The sequence below is a fragment of the Telmatherina bonti genome (genome assembly GCF_933228915.1).
Source record: "Telmatherina bonti genome assembly, chromosome: 16".
In the NCBI taxonomy this organism is placed as follows: Eukaryota; Metazoa; Chordata; class Actinopteri; order Atheriniformes; family Telmatherinidae; genus Telmatherina; species Telmatherina bonti.
In genome coordinates, this window is record NC_136614.1 from 10,725,067 (window position 1) to 10,744,798 (window position 19,732).

The 19,732-nt window shown below is 44.2% G+C and overlaps 1 long non-coding RNA gene across 1 annotated transcript in view; it reads left to right on the plus strand.

Annotated features, from left to right (window-relative positions):
• The first annotated feature begins 1,111 nt into the window (after positions 1 to 1,111).
• LOC306767412 overlaps positions 1,112 to 19,732 on the plus strand; it is a 19,428-nt gene continuing 807 nt past the window's right edge. The window contains exons 1-3 of the long non-coding RNA XR_013771626.1: positions 1,112 to 1,356; positions 2,245 to 2,336; positions 19,023 to 19,732. The exon at positions 19,023 to 19,732 is cut by the window's right edge and continues 807 nt beyond it. This is a non-coding gene — a long non-coding RNA (uncharacterized lncRNA). The remainder of the gene's footprint in view (positions 1,357 to 2,244; positions 2,337 to 19,022) is intronic.

Below are 19,732 nucleotides of genomic sequence, written 5' to 3' on the forward strand. Positions count from 1 at the left end.
CCAAGATACGCCAGCGGACTCTCACCGATAAATAAAACCCACATAACACCCGGCCAAGCCCATCAGATACACTGATTAGCAACCCAGCCAAGGACTTTTCCAGCTACTTTGCTCAATTTGTCAGCAAGTTAAGCCTGACAAAAATTTCTTAAAATCTCCTGAAATTTGCAACGTTAAAGCTGTTCGACAGAGACACCTGCCAAACAGCCCCAGGCTGCAAAGATTGTTGATCTTTACAGAACAAGGCTCGTCCGCCAGACCCGCAGACAGCGCAGATGTGGAGAATCCATAGGAAGAGGAAATAATAAACAAATGTGCATGAATGGAAATGAGAGAGGTGGAATCCAAGCTGATGCAGGAGCTGTAGGAAAGGAGCTACTTCAAAATCAAACTGATGCTAAAGATGTTCAAGATACTTGTGTTTTAGCCCACCTGAGGATACATGCAGGAAGAGTGATAGGCAGCTTGCGCAACAAGTACAGACTGTTAAACAAAACACTACCAATAAGTTTGTTGCTTCCCTGTGAGGAGGAAGAATTTACTCTTCTTGATAAGATTATTAATGTTAGTTGTATACTTGTAAACATGTGTCCAAGAGTTGTAAGACCAGATGAAAGTAAGATGTGTGCATGTTGAAGAGAGTCTATAATGGTGTAAAACCACTTGTATAGATCACTTAAAACTCACAAAGGTCCTGTCTGATGTAGAACTAAAAGCGCTGAAATGTCTGATTCTGCAACAAAAAAATGAAACTTATTAAAGCTTTCACAGAGTGCAACTGAGGTTAATTTTGTACTTTATATATATATATATATATATGTGTGTGTGTGTGTATGTACTAAAACTACAACAGTCACAGTCTGTACACTGCCTGGAAATGACAAATAACGTACACTTAGTGACAGTAGAAGTATTTACTTTATTAAAAATAAAAGGAAACTCCGTTGACTGCAGCAAAACCCGAAAGCGAAGCCCCTTCCAATATGGCGGCGGCGACGCTGGTTCACTCTTGTTGCCGTTTTAAGTTAACCCCTTCCGTAACAGCAGGGGGACCTAGAGGGAGGAAAAAGAGTCCAGACTGGCAGCTCAAAGAAAGGAGAGCAGAGGAAGAAGAGGGAGGAAGTAGTAGCTGTACGGTATAAAGCTTTGTTCTGTTTTTATAGTTTTCCCCCCTACGGATGCGCGAGGAAGTGTAACTGTAAAGATCCCGGTCATTGCTGAGTATCTATGTACTGTCATTGGTTCGGAACCCCAATGAAAGAGTTACGAGTTTGCCGACGTTGTGGTTCCTCCTTCCCTTCTTAACACTGGATGCTAACAACGCCGGACAAAGCTATTTACCAGCCAACGAGCCAGGTGATGAGTTTTCTATATCAGACGCCTCAATGCTTCGGCCAGTAGGTAGAAGTCTAAAGCCTGTTCCATACTCCACGAGAAGCAAGAACTGAGTTCTTGTTCTCGAGGCTGCAAGAACAAGAAAAAACGTCTTGTTCGGCAGGTCCATACATACTACACGAGAAGCACGTCTGCAGCGGGGAGGGATCACTGCTGGGGGCAGATGTCTGCTTCATGTGCAATGAACCCCGTTGTTTTCCCCGGCGTCTTTTTGCTTAAGATAACTTAAAAGGTTACGGAGGGATTTTATAAATATTCAAGAGTGTCTGCAAATGTAAAAATGAAGAACTGATTAAATTCTGGTGGTGATCAGGATCCCCGTTTGGATCCAGGAATGTTTTAAAAGGATTCTTAAACATTGTGCTTGGCGGAGGTTTCCGCTCTCCGAGTTGCTAGTTTCATATTTCACGAGCAGGGCGGGTCGTGCACGCGGCTGGGTCCGAGTGTTTTGTTGCCACATGTAAAAATGTTCGTACTTTCTCACCACCTCGATAAGCTGTTTTATCAAAACAATCCGTTTTGCCGGCAACAGCAAACACACAAACTCTACTTCTCGTGGAACATACTCCACGAGAAGCGAGAACTTTTTTTTCTTGTTCTCGAGGCGCCGAGAAGAAAAGGACGTCATTTTGTTCTCGCGGACGTGTTTGAGGACAGTTCTTGACACACCGGGCCGGCAGAACTTTTTTCTTGCGGGGCTGCGAGAAGTATCGTGTGATTGGTCGGACATTGGAGGTGGGCGTCGTTAACACAGAGAAAGCATGAAGCAGAATTGCTGCTTCCGTGTGTTTGCTACAGTTATCCGATGTACCTTTTATACTGACTGTTGTTCATGACTGTTCTCCACAGAGACCAGCTCGCTGCGGAGAAACTACGCCACAGAAGAAGGATCAGAAATAGAGTTTTTTCTTGTTTAATTGAGGGAATCCTCGTCAGAACAGGTGAGACAATACATCCCTTGGTGTGATTTGTTTGATTTTAATAAGGGAATTGCGTGGTTGTGGTCAGTGCTTTAAGTGGAACAAAATAGGTGGTGGTACTCCCTTAAGGAGTTGCTGTCACGCAAATATGAGACAAAAACACGGGTTGTACTTCCATGTAGATCTATCAATTGATCTGTAGATTAATAGTTTTGTAACACAAATGACAAAAAAAACAAACACAGCAAGTTCTGAATCAAATCCACATTTGCCAAATTCAAAGTGCAATGGAGACACTTTTATAAACTTCAAGCATTATTGCATGAACATGAAAAATAACACTGAAAATTAAATACATGAACTTCAACTTAATTAACCCTTTCATGCATGAATTAATAAAAAAAAAACAATGCAACATTTTCCTAAACATAGTATTTTACCTCTACAAGAATACAATGATACTTTTTGTTAATTAGTGATATTTAGAATTTTGTATGATTTATTTTAATGTACTCTACAAAATAGTGATAGAATAACAAATATTATGTAAATCTTCTGTAAATATTGCTGTATCATTTTTCTTTTCCCTTTTTATTGCAAATGCAAAGTTGCTTAATTACATTATGTTCAATTGTATCATATTTATTTTATCTCCAGTGAGTGGAAACATATTGGAGGACTCGCCAACATCCACTGAAGTGGTTTATTTCGAAAAATACCACCCTCATTCATGAATAAGATATGCAAGAAAAAAGCTTGTAAATAGGTGCCCACTACAGGGCCACCATGCCTGAAAGGGTTAAAAACAAACAAAGTTATACATTTAGACTTATTTAGCTTATTCCCAGACTAATTTAACAGCGTGTAACTATCACACTTTTCCTCTGTAAAATAAGTTTTTCACAGCATCAGGCCTGGTCCATGCTGCTGAGGAACATGATTTTATCTTTAATCAAGAAATAATCTTCAAAAACTCAAAATACTGACCAGCCATAGACTTAGTTTATTATTACTTTTTATCAATTTCAGCTTATTTCCCAGACAGCTGTTTTTCTCCTTCTTTCATGGGAGAATACATATGAGGACAGCTGTATATGCGTCTAGCAAGGATTATTTTTCACTAAAGTTAAAGCTGGGGTAGGTCATGATGGGGCGCGAGCAACATTTGAAAGTAGCGCCATGTCTTGGCTTCTCCCCCTCTGGTTTTGCTCCTTGCGTGATCCAAGGCGTTTTTCTTATCTCTGCCAAGGAGGTTATGTTTTTACCGGCTTTTATCTGCTTGTGTTCAAGATAACTCAAAAAGTTATGGATGGATTTTAATTAAATTTTCTTCCACACTTAGTTTCAACTCTATTTGTCAGAATAGTAGGTGAACTTAGCTCAGTTCTTTGCAACAAGTATTATGGTATTTATTCTTTGTATGTAGGGGTTTTTTAAGAAAAAAAGCCTGTAGCCCTTCATGTCAGGACCCTGCGTCCCAACTGGACCAGCACCTTCCTATGATGTCCTCTACTGTTTGATTTCATGCTTGTGTTGTTCTCTCTCATATGTAAGTTGCTTTGGATAAAAGCATCTGCTAAATGACTGTAAAATAGACTGGACTAAACTAAACGGGTGCAGTGTGAGATGGGCGGCAGCAAGAGGCGGGGACCCTGGTGGTCCGATCCTCGGCTGCAGAAATTGGCTCTTGGGACATGGAATGTGACCTCTCTGGCAGGGAAGGAGCCTGAGCTTGTGCACGAGGTTGAGTGGTTCCAGCTCGATATAAGTGGACTCACCTTGATGCATGGCTTGGGCTCTGGAACCAGTACCCTTGAGAGGGGCTGGACCTTCTTCCACTCTGGAGTTGCACATGGTGGCAAGTTGCTCTCAATTGCACTTACTTCAAAATAAGCAAAGAATTAGCCAAAAAAAGAGAGTTTAATAAATAAACATAAATAAACAGTAGAAAAAGGAAAACAGGAACATGGGTGCAAGCAGCAATGAACATTGGTTATAGGTTATTTTCTAACTATTTACATAGTATCTACACAGCATTTGACAGCAATTACAGGTCACATGGATATGTAAAAAGGTGCATCCGTGTGCATTTTGTTCATGACAGTGATGGCCGATTAATAACCAGTGATGGTTTGATTACAGTAGTCTTTACAGCAGTCTTAAAAGATTAAGGTACATAATCTGTCAATTGAGATAAAATAATCATATCCAGAAAAGCTGAATTAAATAAGGAAAATATGTCCTCAAAAGTCTGGATGGGATCTAAAATACAATACTTTGGTTAACTCAGAGAGCTGTGAAGGACAGAATCATTCCAAATGAAAGCCGTAAGCAGCAGCGAAGGCCCTCACACCTACTGCGCCTAACCTGCCCCATGCTTTTCTCGATCTCACCTGCAGCCAAACGAGTCACTTCCTTTCACCAGTGGGCCGAGCGTTTTTGTACTTGAATGATTGAGAAGCGCATGTGTTCAGGATGGGACTAGTATCATATGGATGAAATTTGTTGCAGATATTTTGCTTTATGTGGGAGTTATACTCCTCTTTCACAGTCTGATGTGCCTGAAACTTTTGGAGAATGGGTAGTATCTGGCTGTATGTGGGGCTCTTTTCTGGAGAAAAGCAGAGTGTTGATGTTGTGTTGGAAAATTGTTATGAGTTTGATTTGTATTAGATATTAGACATATATACATTGATTTGTTGTATTTTGTAGTCCATGTAGATAAAGTTCAGACATTGTACTCATTGTGAACTGCTTTCTTTAACTCATGTATGACCTCTCAATGGAATGCGCTGGTAATGTTAGAGGCAGGAAGAGTTTCCTGCAGCGCATCTGTTTTTGTCAACTGCTTGGTTGACCAGTTGCCTAAAGGTTAGAGGTTAAAGGTAATAAAGTAATATAGTAAGTGATTGATGCTTAGTGAGTTCAGTTTAGTCTTAAATAAGAGATAATGATTGTTTCATATGGTCTGCCTAGCCACAGAGGAGGAGTTTCGGAACTATATAAGCTGCCGACTTTCTTTACTTCTCAGAGATCTCTCCATGTATGACTTACATGTATCATTTGTGTGAATAAACTAACAAAGGCAGTTTGACTCAGCATCGTTGTTTCTCATCCACAAAGATTTTTCCAGCACAATGTGTACAGAACCTTCACAAGACTGATGAAGTCTTCAGCTCTCCGAAGATCCTCCTCAGTCAGCCGAGCAAGACTGCATGAAAAAGAATTAAGAACGCATAGATTTGTGTTTCAAATATTCTTTTTTTTTTTTCCTTTTCAAAACACCGAACATATTCACTCCCTAGTGAAAGCATTTTGTAGTCAAGACAACCAATTCACTTATGCAATGTCTTCACTCTCTACTCAGCAGAGCTCATATGTAAAAATAAGGACAGAAATATAATCATTAAGTTAATGTCAATGCCCAACGGTGAAATACAGTGAGCTTTGTGTGTAAAAATTCTTGCTTTTCTTTAAGAACCACTTTTGCCATCAAGCATCTCTTCATCCACACGACAATGGTTCGGACCTTCCCTCACTGAACTAAGGGAGTACAGACTGTGTGTTGCCAGATTAAAGCTTGTTACACATTCCACGAGAAGCGAGAACTTTTTTCTTTGTTCTCAAGGCCCCAAGAAGAAAAGGACGTCAATCTGCGCTCGGGCTGGGCGATATGACCTTTTAGTAATATCCCGATATTTTTATGGCATGTCACGATATACGATATATATCTCAATATAATATATATCTCATACAATCACATCAGTAAGATGATTTTGTGTCTACATTAAAACATAATTGCTCATACTGCATTAAGATATGCTGATTTTAAACATTCATGCCAAAAGGATGAAATTGTAACGAAGCAAACTGATCAAAACCGTATTTATTGAACAGTTAAAGCAGTGGCAGAAACATGTCATTTTAAAACAAAATAAAGTGACTTTGCATGATGGAATAAATGCAACGTATGAAAATAGGTGCTCTGGGACAGGACTTTTCAAATGATGAACTATTATAAGGCTTTGCTTTATGGATACGTTTTTGAATTGTCGTGTATTTTTCTTAATCGCAGACTTTAGCATAGAAATCAGTCTTATAATACAGGCAGAATGTCCTCGTATCATCTCCAATAAACGGCTTCAGCCATCTTTTAATTCAGGATTTGATTCCCACTCCTTTCTGTACTTTCTAGAGACATGACGAGCTAGATAAATATGCTTGTGTCACACACAGTGGATGAGGTGAGTAAGTGACAGAGGCTGTGAATGTAATCAAATAGAATTAATTATTTTTGCGTGACGTGAAAAACTTTGTAATTTACGTCCCACTCTGTAATCCAGAGCGGGATCAGTGGCGGATTTGGCTGTTCATTGTGACTGTAGGTGGAGTCGTGCAGGTGTCCTCTTTGCTCCTCTGACTGGCTGCAGCTGCAGCCGGAGCGACTGAGTGCTTTAGGACGGGGAGAGACTCTCGTTCTGACAATAACTTTACAATATGCGCTTTAAAGTCAGTCGCCAAAACACCAGGAAACTCTCTAATAACTCCAGTATAACTCGAGTATATTCGATATATCGCCCAGCCCTAATCTGCGCTGCTGCGGACGAAGTTGCTCGTTAAATATAAACTATAAAAAGCACTTGGAGAGCGGAAATCTCCGCCAAGCACAATGTTGAAGAATCCTTTAAAAAATTTCCTGGATCCGAACGGTCATCGGATCACCAACAAAATTTAAGCAGTTCTTCATTTTCACATTTCCAACAACTCTTGAGATTTTTAGAAAAATTAATCTGTAACCTTTTGAGTTACCATGAGCACAAAGACGCCAGGAAAAACAACCTAGTTCATTACACATAAAAGTAGACACAGCTCCCTGCAGTGATCCCTCCCCGCTGCAGACGTGCTTCTCGTGGAGGATGTATGGACCTGACGAAAAAAAAATTTTTTCTTGTTCTTGCAGCAGAACTCAGTTCTTGCTTCTCGTGGAGCATGTAACAAGCTTAAGTGTGTGGGCAAAGCAGCAGAGTGTCACAAACTGCAGATGCTTAATAACCACATCCATATTGGCAGCATTATCTACAATGACAGCTCAGTTTTTATCAGACATGCCTAACTCAGAATGTCACTGATTTCTTCTGCCACAACACTACCAGTCTGGGCTTTTTACACTGCTCTTGTTTTTTTTGTTTTTTTTAGCACTTTTTGCTGCATTTTGCCCTCCACTATATAGTGTGCTGTGATGGTGAGGTAATGGTCCTGTGAGATGCTACACAAGCCATCACATGTGAGTGCTACAGAGCAGACGTCACTGAGCTCTGTAATTATATTGGACTTTTTGACCTTGTACCAAGATTGGATTATTGTGTTTGATAAGTAGTCCCTAGAAGGAAGGGCTACTCGATTATGACAAAAATTATAATCACGATTATTTTGGCTGAAATTGAGATCTCGATTATTGAACACAATTATCTAGTATTTTCAAACAACGCTGCACAGTGTGGTGTTCTCAACTCTGTGTCACCCATTATCACCATCTAATGCATGGTTTTGAGTTGTTTAATCTGCTTTTACCGCTTATTTAGGAACTGTTTTAATGTGAATGCCTCATGGGCATTCATATTAATGTGCTAATGAGCTTCAGTGGGGGGAAAAAAAGGCATTGCCATCCCAATTGGAAAAACTTTCAAAACTTTAAGAGCACTAGTGGCGTAGTAAGTTGGTGTGCTTCAATACAGAAGTTCAAAGGTTCAATCCCGATGTGGGGCAATTAGAAAAAATGTCAGTTGTCTTTTTTTTTTTTTTTCTTATGCAATTTCATTTCAATCATTTAACTTAGTTCAGTAAATGGGCATTCACAGTTGCTATTATTTCAATAATAGTTGTTCGGAGTTTTTAATCTAGCATTGTGATATATTAAATACCTAAACTTGGGTGATTCCACATTGGAAAAGGGATGCAATTTTTTAAAATAATGTTTGGTTACCTTTCTGTGGCACTCTTCTACTTGTTGCACTGACATCTTTCCCTTGGTTGCTATGGTGAACGGGGTAGGGGCGGAGTATTGTTAACTGCCTGGCGAACATTTGCAATCTCAGGTCGTCCATCTATTTAAAAAAAAAAAATACATGTGCTAATGTTAGCTGGATATTGTTGAGTGGGTCCACTGTTTTCATTTGAGTAGAACATGCTAGCTGCCAAGATGATGACGTATAATGTATTTTATTGTTTTGCTTACCGGATTTGGACTGGTGAGTAGTGTTAGACTGAGATTTGAAGACAGAGGAAGGCTGGTACAGTGTGTCAAAGATGGGGCACTCTGTTATGTGTACACCATGAACCCAGAGGTGTTTGATCATGTTTGTAGTGCACCCTCCTGTGCACAATATACTAATTTTACAAGTGTTGCACTGAGCCTACTTAAAACTATATTTATTAAAGTAAAGCCACACTTTAAACTGTTGACGCACACTTTCCATGGTTGCGCAGTAACGCAAACACTTCTGGTAGATTTTTCTTCGTTGGTGTTCGGTGGCTACTTCCAGTCAGCCAACTGAGAAACGTCCTGGGCATCGAAAGTAGGATTTGAAATGTAAACATTTGAACAATTCCTGGCGAATTGGAAAGTTAGTCCTGGTTCCAATCCATACCTAATGTTCAATGCCCAAACCTACCGGTGGGTTTCCCTGGGGACTACAATATGTCCGTAGAGGTGGGCTGGTGGGAGGGAGTTTGGGAGGGAGAGGGAGGGGATGGGGTATGTGTTACAAGCGTGTCCTTGTCCTTGGGGTTCCTGCCCCTGGTGTCATTGTCGCACTGGCCTGCGGTTGTTTTGCTCCGGGCAGGCAGGTCCCACTGGGTCTTGGTTGGGGGGTTGTGGGTAGTTCAGGTGCTGGCTCTCCATCTAGCCCGCGCTTCGGCACCCGGTTGCCCATTGGGCCATCGAGCCATTGCTACTCAGTGCCCCTGCCCCATCGCGCCGAGGTGCTCCTGCCTGGGTGCTTCCTTTGCTCTGGGTTCTGATATTCGGAATATCAAGGGCAGCCATATACATGACATGTCTCCCTTGACATGGCAAATCTGTCTGGAAAAAAAATATGGCACACAGGTTGCTGTTCTGGACAGGTCAGGTGCCATTTTTGAACCCCCAAAATGGACCCTTTTTCAAAATGGCCAACTTCTTTTTTGAAGGTACTCGAAGTTTCTACCATAATAAAATGAAATGAAAAATACTTTATTAATCCCCAAAGGGAAATTCAATTTTGTAGTATATAATAATTAATTTGAGGAGGTCTTGTTCTGGAGTCTGATGGCTGCTGGCAGGAATGATCTTCTGTATCTTTCATTCTTGCATCGGACCAGAAGAAGCCTCTCACTGAACACGCTTTGTTGTTTCATCTCTGTGTTGTGGAGAGGGTCTGAAGAATCCTCCATCATCTTCATCAGCTTGTGCAGCATTCTTCCAGTGGCTCCAGACTTACTCCAAGCACAGAACCAGCTTTCTTGATCAGTTTGTTGATTCTCTTCAAGTCTCTGGTTCTGATGCTACTACCCCAGTAGATGGCTGCAAAGCTGACTGCACTCTCCACAACAGACTTATAGAAGATATGCAACATCTTGGTGCAGATGTTAAACCATCTCAGCTTCCTTAAGAAGTACAGTCTGCTCTGACCTTTCTTGTAGATGTATTCAGTGTTGCGTTTCCAGTCCAGTTTGTTGTCCAGCTGAATTCCAAGATACTTGTATTCCTCCACCACCTCCACCTCCTTACCCAGGATGGAAACAGGGCTTTGTTCATTCTTGTTCCTCCTGAAGTCAACAATCATCTCTTTTGTTTTGCTAATATTTAATATGAGATGATTGTCACCGCACCATTTAACAAACTGACTGATCAGTTCTCTGTACTCTGTACGCTTTTTGTCCATCACTGATACACTCCACAACTGCAGAGTCATCAGAGTATTTCTGCAAATGAGAGGGCTCAGCGGTGTACTGGAAGTCTAAGGTGTACAGTGTGAAGAGGAATGGCCAGAGTACAGTTCCTTTTGGTGCACCAGTGCTGTTGACCTCCATCTCAGACACACCACCTTTCAGTCTCACACACTGTGGTCTGTTTGTGAGGTAGTCATAGATCCAGGTGGTTGTGGAGGTATCCACCTGGAATTTATGGAGCTTCTCACATCACAAAGCAGGCTGAATAGTATTAAAAACCACTTGAGAAATCAAAGAACATGACCCTCAGAGTGCTGCCTGAATGGTCCAGATGAGAGTGTGCTCTCTGGAGCAGGTATGATGGCATCTTTTACCCCAAGTCCATTACGATATGCAAACCTGTAATGGGTCCTGAAAGGTGTTTACTTGCTTGTTGAGGTGAGCCAGTAAGAGTCTCTCCAGGACTTTCGTGATGTGTGATGTCAGGGCAACTGGTCTGTAGTCATTTAATTCAGCTGGTTGTGTTTTTTTAGGCACTGGAACAGGGCAGGAGGTTTTCCACAGCACTGAGACTCTATTTTGTCTCAGACTGGTGTTGAAAACGTGCTAGAGAATTGGACAGAGTTGTTTTGAGCAGGTCTTTAGAACTCTGGGACTGACACCATCTGGACCTGCAGCCTTGTTCTGGTTTAGTTTCTCAAGTTGCTTCTTAACCTGATTGCAAGAGACAAACAAGGTGGAGGTCTCAGGATGTCCTGATGTGGAGGGAGATGAAGATGTGTTGTGCTCCATGACTGAGCTGCAGGGTGACAGATTGGAGGCGTGACAGTAAAGCAGTGGGCTTATGGAGGGTGTGTGGTCTGTTGGGCTGGAGGTGGGGGGTGAACTAAACCTGTTGAAGAATATGTTCAGCTCATTAGTTCTGTCCAGACCTTCATCAGCCTGGTCCCCCTTTAACTTGAAGCCGTTGATCTTCTTCATTCCAGACCACATCCTTCACGTTATTCTGCTGGAGCTGACTTTCTAACTTCTTCCTATAGTCCTCCTTGCACTTCTTAGTTTGTGTTTTAAGTTGTTTTTGTGTTGCCCTCAATAACTCCGTCTCCATCCCTGAAGGCTTTCTTTTTGATGTTCAACAGCTTTTTCAGGTCACTGGTGATCCAGAGTTTGTTATTGGGGAAGCACCTCACTGTTCTTGTTGGGACGATGCTGTCCACACAGAAGTTTATGTAATCTGTCACACACTCAGTCATGGCGTTGATGTTGTCTCCATGAGGTTCACAAAGGACATTCCAGTCTGTAGCCTCGAAGCCTCCTCTAAGAGCATCTAGCTCTTCAGCTTCAGCAGACCAGATTTTGATAGTCTTTGTGATGACTGGTTGCTGCTGAACGATGAGTTTGTAGGTGGAGATGAGCAGAACCAGATTATGGTCACATCTTCCTAAAGGAGGCAGGGCAGAACAACTGTATCCATTATTCATATTTGCATAAAATAAGTCCAAGATCTTATCTTCTCTGGTGGAGTAGCTGACAAACTGCTGGAATGTTGGTAGAGTTGCAGAGAGGGAGACGTTTAAGTCTCCGGAGATCACCATGAATGAATTTGGATGCTGTATTTGTAGCCGAGCAATGACGGAGCTGATGACGTCACAGGCTGTGTCTGGTGCGGTACCAGGTATTATATAAACCGCTACCAGAATAACACAGGTAAACTCTCTGGGTAAATAATATGGACGGAAGCTCACAGCTAACAGTTCGATGTCCCTTGTGCATATCTTCACCTTGACGGTAACATGTCCAGGATGACACCAACACTGGTTAACCAGCACTGCAATTCCACCACACTTTAGCTTTTGGCTGTGTTGTCTACTCGGTCTGCACGGACCGTTTTAAAGCCCGGTACAGAAATATGACAGTCAGGGATGTGTTCATGCAGCCATGTCTCAGTGAAGCACATAATACTGCACTCTCTGTATTCTTTCTGAGACCTTGTTAGCATCTTGAGCTCGTCCGTTTTGTTACCAAACGATCTCACATTACCCATGACGACGGCGGGAGAAATGGTTTAAATCTCCATCGCTTTCTTCACTCTCTGACTCCTGCTCTGCATCCTCTTCTCTTTCTTTTCAACTCCATCAGGATTTGATATGTTGTTTCACTGATAACCCTGATTTGGGAGAGGTTAATCAGTTGATCCCGATTTTCAACAAGTCTTTCGTTGCGATGGAGACTCATCATAACAAGCCTTGGAAGAGCAAAAAATATGCTGAAAAATCTTCCCTGCAACATACCCTCCAAACCGGCATGAAATCCTCAAAAAAAAAAAAATAACCTGACTTGATGTAATATCTATGTGAGAAGACTATGTACTTTAAAAAAATTGATTGTTGATTGTTGACAGGTACATTTCTTCAGGATTGGACTGGCATCAAATGTTAATGTTTTTGTTTGCTTTGGGCTGTAGAATGTGTTGTCAATTTTCATAAAGTTTGATGACATTTAGTGGCGGGGTACCTAAAATAGCCCCTCCCTGAGCCGTCACCTTATCGTGGTGGAGGGGTTTGTGCGTCCCGAAGATCCTGGCAGCTATGTTGTCGGGGGCTTTATGCCCCTGGTAGGGTCACCCATGGCAAACAGGTGTCTAGGGGAGGGACCAGACCAAGCACGGCTCATCGACCTCTACGATGACGACCAACCTGGGCATGAATGTTCCTTTGCCCGGACGCGGGTTACCGGGACCCCCCTCTGGAGCCAGGCCTGGAGGTGGGGTACGAGAGCGAGCGTCTGGTGGCCGGGCCTTCGCCCATGGGGCCCGGTCGGGCTCAGCCCGAAAGGGTTACATGGGCCCCACCTCCCGTGGGCTCACCATCTGCGGGAGGAGCCGTAGGGGTCGGGTGCAATGTGAGCTGGGCGGCAGCAAGGGGCGGGGACCCTGGCGGTCCGATCCCCGGCTGCAGAAGCTGGCTCTAGGGACGTGGAACGTCACCTCTCTGGTGGGGAAGGGGCCTGAGCTTGTGCGCGAGGTTGAGCGGTTCCGGCTAGATATAGTTGGACTCACCTCGACGCATGGCTTGGGCTCTGGAATCAATACCCTCGAAAGGGGCTGGACTTTCTTCCACTCTGGAGTTGCTCATGGTGGGAGGCGCTGAGCAGGTGTGGGCATTCTCATCAGCCCCCAGCTTGGTGCCTGCACGTTGGGGTTTACCCCGGTGGAGGAAAGGGTAGTTTCCCTCCGCCTCCGGGTGGGGGGACGGGTCCTGACTGTTGTCTGTGCTTATGCACCGAACAGCAGTTCAGAGTACCCACCCTTTCTGGGGTCCTTGGAGGGAGTGCTGGAGGGTGCTCCTTCTGGGGACTCCATTGTTCTGCTGGGGGACTTCAATGCTCACATGGGCAATGACAGTGAGACCTGGAGGGGAGTGATTGGGACGCATGGTCCCCCTCCTCTGAACCCAAATGGTGTTTTGTTATTGGACTTCTGTGCTCGTCATGGATTGTCCATAACGAACACCATGTTCCAACATAAGAGTGTCCGTATGTACACCTGGCATCAGGATTCCCTGGGCCGCAGTTCGATGATCGATTTTGTAGTCGTATCGTCGGACCTGCGGCCACATGCCTTGGACACTCGGGTGAAGAGGGGGGCGGAGCTGTCAACTGATCACCACCTGGTGGTGAGTTGGCTCAGGTGGTGGGGGAGGAGGCCGGTCAGATCTGGCAGACCCAAACGTGTTGTGAGGGTCTGCTGGGAACGCCTGGCTGAGTCCCCCGTCAGAGCGAGCTTCAACTCCCACCTTCAGCAGGGCTTCAACCATGTCCCGAATGAGGCGGGGGACATTGAGTCCGAATGGGCTGTGTTCCGTGCCTCTATTGCTGAGGCGGCCGGCCGGAGCTGTGGCTGTAAGGTCGTTGGTGCCTGTCGTGGCGGTAATCCCAGGACTCATTGGTGGACACCAACAGTGAGGGATGCCGTCAAGCTGAAGGAGTCCTATTGGGCCTTCTTGGCCTGTGGGAATTTGGAGGCAGCTGATGGGTACTGGCGGGCTAAGCGGCATGTGGCTTCGGCTGTTGCCGAGGCAAAAACTCGGGCATGGGAGGAGTTCGGCGAGGCCATGGAGAAAGACTTCCGGACGGCTTCGAGGAGATTCTGGTCCACCATCCGGCGGCTCAGGAGGGGGAAGCAGTGCTCCATCAATACTGTGTACAGTGGAGATGGGGAGCTGCTGACCTCAACTCGGGACGTAGTGGGTCGGTGGAAGGAATACTTCGAAGACCTCCTCAATCCTACCAACATGTTTTCCGATGAGGAAGCAGAGCTGGCGGACTCAGGGGTGGACTCTCCTATCTCTGGGGCTGAAGTCGCTGAGGTGGTCAAAAAGCTCCTTGGCGGCAAGGCCCCGGGGGTGGATGAGATCCGCCCGGAGTTCCTTAAGGCTCTGGATGCTGTGGGGCTGTCCTGGCTGACACGCCTCTGCAGCATCGCGTGGACATCGGGGGCAGTACCGCTGGATTGGCAGACTGGGGTGGTGGTCCCCCTTTTTAAGAAGGGGGACCGGAGGGTGTGTTCCAATTACAGGGGAATCACACTCCTCAGCCTCCCTGGTAAGGTCTATTCAGGGGTCCTGGAGAGGAGGGTCCGCCGGATAGTCGAATCCCGGATTGAGGAGGAGCAGTGTGGTTTTCGTCCTGGTCGCGGAACAGTGGACCAGCTCTATACCCTCTTTGGGGTCCTGGAGGGGGCATGGGAGTTTGCCCAACCAGTCTACATGTGCTTTGTGGACCTGGAGAAGGCATTCGACCGTGTCCCCCGGGGGCTCCTGTGGGGGGTACTCCGGGAGTATGGGGTACCGGACCCCCTTGTAAGGGCTGTCCGGTCCCTGTACGACAGGTGTCAGAGCTTGGTCCGCATTGCCGGTAGTAAGTCGGATTCGTTTCCGGTGAGGGCTGGACTCCGCCAAGGCTGCCCTTTATCACCGATTCTGTTCATAACTTATATGGACAGAATTTCTAGGCGCAGCCGAGGTGTTGAGGGGATCCGACTTGGTGGCCTCAGGATTGGGTCCCTGCTTTTTGCGGATGACGTGGTCCTGTTGGCTTCATCTGGTCGTGATCTCCAGCTCTCACTTGAGCGATTCGCGGCCGAGTGTGAAGCGGCTGGGATGGGAATCAGCACCTCCAAATCTGAGACCATGGTCCTAAGCCGGAATAGGGTGGATTGCCCTCTCTGGGTCGGGAGTGAGGTCCTGCCTCAAGTGGAGGAGTTTAAATATCTCGGGGTCTTGTTCACGAGTGAGGGAAGGATGGAGCGCGAGATCGACAGACGGATCGGTGCGGCGTCTGCAGTAATGCGGGCTCTGCGCCGGTCTGTCGTGGTGAAGAAGGAGCTGAGCCAGAAGGCGAAGCTCTCGATTTACCAGTCGATCTACGTTCCTACCCTCACCTATGGTCATGAGCTGTGGGTCGTGACCGAAAGAACGAGATCTCGTATACAGGCGGCTGAAATGGGTTTCCTCCGCAGGGTGGCCGGGCTCACCCTTAGAGATAGGGCGAGGAGCTCGGTGATCCGGGAGGGGCTCAGAGTAGAGCCGCTGCTCCTCCGCATCGAGAGGAACCAGTTGAGGTGGCTCGGGCATCTGGTCAGGATGCCTCCTGGACGCCTCCCTGGTGAGGTGTTCCAGGCACGTCCCTCTGGGAGGAGACCCCGGGGATGACCCAGGACACGCTGGAGGGATTATATCTCTCGGCTGGCCTGGGAACGCCTCGGGATCCCCCCCGCAGAGTTGGCAAATGTGGCTGGGGAGAGGGAAGTCTGGGCTTCCCTGCTTAGGCTGCTGCCCCCGTGACCCGACTCCGGATAAGCGGCAGAAGATGGATGGATGGATGGCACCTAAAATAGGTGGTGCTCTCATTCAGTTTCCGTCAAACAGCTCTTACCACCCCAACATTCCAATGGGTTGGGTACGCAAAATTTGTTAGGATTTTGAGCATGTTAAACCCCTCAAAAAGGCAATTCATTTATGAGAAGAATACTTCCAGCGATTCCAATAGGCCTTTGCACCGCCTACGATGCCCTGGCTGAAAGAAAATCAGCTTCTATAAGTTTGGAAAGCTGCTGCAGATGAAACATCATCAAAAGCAAGAAGGATATCATGGATTTTCTCTATAATAGAAACTATTTTGTTTTCAAAAAGTCATAAGGCTGTCACATTTGAAGTTTAGAGGAATACCTGGCTCAACAGCCCTATGGCTTGCAGTTAGCCTGGCGACATTGCTGAAGAGAAACCTGGGATTGTTCTTGTTCACCTCTATCAAAGATGAATAGTAAGGTGTTCGAGCCTTACACAGGGCTTTCTTGAATGCCATTAAACCTTCTTTTAAGACGATGTGACACTCTTCTAGACCAGGTAAACTGCATTTTCTTTCAAAACACCTTGATGTCTGCTTTAAAGCTCAAAGCTGTGAATTAAACCAAGGAGCCTGCTTCTTCTGACTGGTTATCCAATTTTTCGAGGAGCAACATTGTCCAGTGTTGTATGGATTAAAGCTGTCACTGTCAACAAATTCATCAACCTGTCAGAGACAAGCTCAGATTGATGTTCTCTGTCATATTAACACGCTATTGTAGGAAATACTGATGAAATTGAGTTCTTAAATTTGGCAACAACACTAACAAACGTCAACTATAATTTTTTTTTTCGAAGCCATTGTGTAGTCAAGTAAAGTCAATTCAAACGTTATTTAGAAATGATCAGACAAGGCAGGGTTATGAGGAAAAATTTAGTTCTTCACTATCGATGCAACTTGTCAGAATAAGATGTATAGTATGATGATGAGAATGAGTAGGTCTGGACATTTTGTGAAAAGCCTATTGAATTTAATATAAAATTAAAAGCAACATTTAAACTGTCATGTTTATCATCAACATGAATGTTAAAGTTTCACAGTACGAAAACTTTGTCAGTGGGGCTGTACAATTAATTATTAAAGAATCACAATCTCGACCTGCATCAAAACAAGCCCTCCCTCTTTCTCCCTCAACAAATGACAACGGCGGATCCTTATCAAATCAAATCAAAGATACTTTATTCATCCCCGAGGGGAAATTCAGAGTTCAAGCCAGCTCGTCCAAGGTCAGACATACAGACATGTAACATTCATGACAAAAGAGCAATACAGAACGGAGCTTAAGCTTAGGCCATGCAGCTATTATACCAGCGCTGTTTACAATAGATAACAGAGATACAAAAGGCTCATAGGGGGTCTAGGGCAAAAAAGGTCATGTGACTCCGGGCCGCGCCAGGAAGACACGGTCCGAATATACAGAGGAAAAAAAAACCTCATACACTGAAGCACAAACTAAACAAGACACACAAAGTCAAGGAAGGGGGTGAGTCATGTGGGAGGGGGCTGGGGGTGGATGAGGAGGGGGACAGAGCATCTATGAACATGTCTCCTTCCGTTCTCAGAGGGGTTTGAGCCGGCCCAAGGCCTCTGGGAAGCCAAATCCAGATATGATTGTTGTTTGGGTTCCAGGTGAGGAAAACAGTTTGCCCTCGGCCTTGAGTCCATAGTTGATCTCAGGGAGGCAGCTCCAGACAGCCAAATGGGGGAGGAGGGCAATTTCCACCGATTCTAGCGGACATTTTCTCCATGTTGTAATCGATTTTAGTATTGACTGCAGCGGAACCCCGTCCCTGTCCTAAAGCACTCCGAGCCGGCCAGTCTCACAGTCGACTCCGGCTGCACCTCAGAGGAGCAGGGAGGACACCAGCACAAGTCCGCGTGCACAGTCAAAATGAATAGAGCTTGTGTAAATCCACCACTGATCCCACCCTGGCTTACAGATTAGGATGTAAACTAAGATAATTTCTGTTGTCTCTGTTCGGTCCATTTAGATTGTTAATGTCCAGTTTAAATTGACCATATCCGTGTAATGTAATGGACGTTATAGGTGAGAGGGATAATGTGGGAGAAACAAAAGATGAGTCAAAACCACCCTTAATTTGTTTAGTATTATGAATAAACTCTTTTCTATTTAGGTTTTTAAAAAGTTTTTTTTTTTATTTTGCCACTGAAATAGGCTATCGCTTTAAAAAAAAGTAAATTTTGAATCCCTTTAGACCCACATTGCATAAATTAATTTTGTCCTCCATTGTTAAATGTCAGAATATCAAATTTAACTTAAAGACTGCTATGTGAAATTTCTAGCTTTATGTCCAACGTTCCTGTTGTTTATATTTTAAGAAACATACCTACCTCTCATCACAGTATGCACAGAAAAAATGTTAAAAAAAATGTTACTATTAAAATTATTCATAGGTTGTGTGTGTAAGAGAAGAGAAGAGAGAAATGTATTGTTTTTATGTTCAGTGTCAGCTGTTGAAAAGTTGATGTGCCAGTAATACGTGCAACAAATATTTCTATTGGAAAAAAAAATCATGAGAGCATCGTGATCTCAATTTTAAGCAAAAAAAATTGTGATGCTCATTTTATTCAGAATTGTGCAGCCCTATTTGTCAGTATTTAAAGTAATGGTACCTAAGCCTGATAAGACTCTTATCAGGCTTAGGCCTGACCATTTGTTTGCTGCAGTGTTGTGTTTGCTGATGTGTAGATAAGATTGGGGTCGTAATAAGCTTTTCTTCTGTACAAAGTCTTATCTGCAATACTACTTAATATTTTATACAAAACTGCTCTTCTCATTGACTGAAATTTTGTGCAAGGGAGGGAATCTGATGTGTGGTCTTGAAATCTAACTTTATCTTTCTTTCTTTGAAGGGTTCCCTGCATATGTACAGCCAGAGCAGCTGTTTGTGATCATAAAGTTCCTTGTAAATGGAGTCTGGACAAGCAGAACCCTGAGTCCCATCTCATAATAGAAGAACCAGAAGAACTCTGGCTCAACCAGGATGGAGAGCAGTTGATGATGTGCTGGTGAACAGCATCTTCAGTTTGCCAATGATGATGGCAACTGAAGAGTGAAGATTATGAAAAAGCCTTGGTTTAATTCAGCTCACCTTCATCAAACTAAAACTGAAGACAACACAGAGATAAAAGCACTGATTAACTACCCTGCTGAACAAATAAAATCAGAACTTGAAGAAGAGGACTGTGGAGGACCAGAACTAACCAGTAATCCAGACCAAAAAACTTGTTTACAACAAAATAGTAACCAAAAGGCTTTAGGCTCTTCACAGATTAAACACTTGTCAAATTTTTGTCAAACGGAAATGGATGGTGATGATAAAGACTGCAATCACAGCAGGGCACACAGTTCAGATGTAATCTCTGATGCGGAGTGTAATGCTACCATAAAACCACTCAGCTCAGCTGAATGTGGTGAAAGGCTTCACTCCCAAAGATCTCATCAGAGACACTTAACAAAAAGGTCTTTCAGCTGTTTGAATACTAAGACATGTTTAAAAACTTTGCAACATGTAAATTTAAAAAAAACAGTCCAATCAAGCAAGAAAAACTTCATATGTGAG